Here is a 3,786-nt window from a genome sequence, read left to right as displayed (position 1 = left end):
TAGTGTGCTGGGCCAGATCTTAAGAGCAAATGTGGATATTGATGAGATGGACAATCACATAACAATCCTGATGCTGTTAGAAATTGAGTTCTTCCTAAACTATTGGAACGTGGTGAATGCACTGCAAAAGCCACAGGCAAACAGAACTTGTGTTCTCATAGGGCCCTGCCATGCATTCTTCCTTTTGTCCTTATCCTGCCGTGAATCGGACCGTGTGCTCCCAGCATTCCAGTTTGTTACCAGTGACACCTCCAATCAGTTGAATAGCTGCCTGGCAAACAGTGGGAGGAATTTTTGGCTGTGCATGGCACCACTAAGAACACTGTAATTATTACAAAATGGATATTTCCTATTTTTATTTTTTAGTGAAGCAAGCCAAGGCCTTAGAGGAGACATAGACTTTATCCCCAATGTACATTGGTTAAGGAATAGACTTGTTAACTGAGTCTTCCTCCAAGAGACAGAACATTCCATGTGCTCTGATATCTCTACCCAGGTTATAAGTTTAGTTATATCAATATAAGAATAATGAGGAAACAAAATAATACCTTTAGCAAACCTAGATGGGCTCCTCTCAAATGGGCTGGTGTTGGAAGATGCTGAATAATTGCCACACACAATTTATTTGTGAAAGCTTCTAAAATGGCTAGATTATTTTNTGGGTAGGGCACGATGGCATTGAGAATGACTGCCTCAAAATGTACTATAGGTATTTCAGTGTTGGGTCACCATACGCTGACTAGGGGATCACAGTGAGTGATATCTCAAATTAAATCAGAGCTTGTCCTGAGATGGATACACACACATACATACCAATTTCTTAATACCTACTAAGGTACCAATATTTTAAAACATTTTTAGGGGGGAGAGGCAGAGGCAGAGGGAGAACAAAAATCTTCAGCGGGCTCCATGCTCAGCACAGAGCTCAACATAGGGCTCAATCTCACAACCATGATATCATGACCTGAGTTGAAATCAAGAGTCAGACGCTTAACTGACTGAGCCACCCAGGTGCCCCTGAAACGTTTTAGTAAGAAGCCTAAGAAAGATTGCCTTTTTCAAGCTTGATATTACTGATATAAATATCTTTAATAATGGTGTCCCCTAAATTCATGTTCACCTGGAAACTCAGAATGTGACCTTCTTTGGAAGTAGGGTGTGTTATGCTGAGCGAAATGAGTCAGGCAGAGAAGGACAGATACCATATGTTTGCACGTATAGGAGGATTAGGAGGAACTTAACGGTGGACCATGGGGGAGAAGAAGGGGAAAAATACTGGGGGAGAGGGAGGGAGGCAAACCATGAGAGACTCTTGAATGCCGAGAACAAACTGAGGGCTGATGGGGATTGGGGGGGAGGAGGGGTGATGGGCATGGAGGAGGGCACTTGTGGGGATGAGCACTGGGTGTTATATGGAAACCAACTTGACAATAAACTATTAAAAAATTTAAAAATTTTAAAAAAAGGAAGTAGGGTCTTTGCGGATGTAATTAGTTAAGATGAGGTCATACAGAGTTAGGGAGGGCCCTACATCCAATAACCGATATCCCGGAAGAGGAGAGGATACACAAAGACATGCAGAGAAGAAGCCCAGGTGAACATGGAGGCAGTGTTTGGAGTCATGCAGCCATAGGCCAGGAAACACCAAGGAAGGATTCTACCCAGAGCCTTCAGAGAGAGCATGGCTTTGCTGACACATTGATTTTGGACTTCTCGCCTCCAGAGCTGTGAGAGAGCGAATAATCTCTGTTGTTTTAAGCCCCCGAGTTTGTGGTCATTTGTATGGCAGCCCTAAGAGACTAATACAGTGATTTATGCTACTTTTCCTTTCTACTACTTTTCCATTGGTAGAACACATTCTAGAAATCGCTACCATTAGTAAATTACAGCTATAGGGAAAGTAAGTAGAGGCGAACCAGCAGCTGTATGACTAAGTGCTGTATTACAGTGAAGTGACTATGAAGCTATCATGCCCCTTTCAATGGTGGATGCAGAGCATTAGGCATAAACAGCTGTCATTACGGAAGAAACAGAAAGCCCTGAAACGAGTGATAATGTCCCACTGCTGATGCTAAGTTCCATCCAATTTCAGACTTCCGAAGGATCCATGATCTCAGTCATGCTAAAGTGTCGCTTCTGGTGTCACATCTGAAAGGACAAGCCCAGAGTGAAGGGAAACATAGACTATCCATCCCTTAACCCCAAGAGAGCACCAGAGAATTGACAAAATCTGAAAACACCCTCAAAGCTGAAGTAAATTTACCTGAAAACATAAGTAACTGTTGTGTCTTCTGGTATGTTACAGGGTGGAAAAGAATTGCTAAGAGAGACTTTTCAAAAGAGGGAATTGAGCAACACTTGATTCTATCTGATGGGTGCTTGGCCCTACAGGGATCCACATTGAACTGAGAAAACAGTGCAGATTTTGAGGCTATCCTTCTATGCGTGCAATATATGCTCCCTTGCCAGTTAGAGTGCATCTAGGTAAAGGACATTTAGCAAAACCCGGAAGAGATGAGAGCCCAGTTGTGCAAAATGAGTTAACACAGCAGTCCTGACATGGCTGTCTTCAAAAGGCCTACTTTCAGGGCTGGCACTCAGCTGGCGTCTGGGAACTTGGACTTCCAGAGGGTTTCCAGTCCTAGAAATAGTAAGGATGGCTCACTGCCTAAGCTGTATAAACACTATGGATGACACTGAACACTTCCCTTCCTCCTGGGAGTCTGAGACTTTGGGTTTATGCTAAGCTGAGGGTGCCTATGTCACCAACGCTCAACAAAAATCTTGGGCACTGAGTCTCTAAGGAGGTTCCCTGGTAGACAACATTTTACATGTGTTGACACAACTCCTTGCTGGAGAAGACCCTGGGAAGCTTGTGCCTGGTCTCCCCTCGTCTTGACCCCATGCACCTTTTCCCTGTGCTGACTTTGCTTTGTATCTTTTTTGGGAAGGGGAGGATAAGGGATCTTAGCCATTAGTATGACCATATGCTGTGTCCTAGGAGTCCTCCTAATGGATTATCGAACCTGAGGGTGACCTTGGGGACCCCGACACGTCAGCTCTTCCACAGTATCAGTCAAGAGCTCCATCTCAGTGCTCCCCTCACTCCCCATGGGCCCCCTCAGATTACACAATACTCAACTCAGACTTAGCCAAGGAGAATTTGCCCACAATCTTGTGAAGAGTGGACAGGTTTTATTCCTGTCATCAACAAAGTAAAGAACAATACATTTTATGTTGATTGTGTGTTTAGGTACCTGTCAGTCTGATTTATCTTTCCTTTGGTGGCTCAAACCGGACCAACTTGTAAGGGTCCTTTTTATTATTTGAAGATCTAAAATATGTTTACTTGCAAATCCTAAAACATTGCTTCTCTTCCTGAATACATTACACTTGCTCTTATCTTAAGCTTTTGTAACAGCAGCTCTTTCAGTCTGAGGTACTTTTCCCACAGCTTTGCATTCCTGGCTCTTTCTTTCCAGTCAGTTCTCAGCTGTTACCTCCTCAGAGAGGCCTTTCCTGACCACCCAATCTAAAGTAACGCCCGCAGATCACCCTGCTTTTGCTTCATCCTAACACTCATCCCAACCTGATAGTCTCTTCACACTTTCTTTGTCCAGTGAAAGCCCCCCTCCCTCTAGAATATCATTTCCACGCAAAGAAGGATTTTGTTTGATTTGACCAGCAATTTATTCTCAGTGCTAAAACAATTCCTGGAAGAAAACGTAGGCACTCAATAAATATTTTTGAATAAATGAATAATTAAATCATTTGACTAAATAATTG

At 43.3% G+C, this 3,786-nt stretch overlaps 1 protein-coding gene across 1 annotated transcript in view; it reads right to left on the bottom strand.

The window, feature by feature from the left end:
- Positions 1-3,786, bottom strand: part of OTC (ornithine transcarbamylase) — a 61,289-nt gene that overhangs the window by 29,487 nt on the left and 28,016 nt on the right. The window lies entirely within an intron of this gene.

This window comes from Crocuta crocuta, unplaced genomic scaffold (genome assembly GCF_008692635.1).
Source record: "Crocuta crocuta isolate KB4526 unplaced genomic scaffold, BGI_CrCroc_1.0 scaffold301, whole genome shotgun sequence".
In the NCBI taxonomy this organism is placed as follows: domain Eukaryota; kingdom Metazoa; phylum Chordata; class Mammalia; order Carnivora; family Hyaenidae; genus Crocuta; species Crocuta crocuta.
This window is presented reverse-complemented; position numbering and strand designations above follow the sequence as displayed.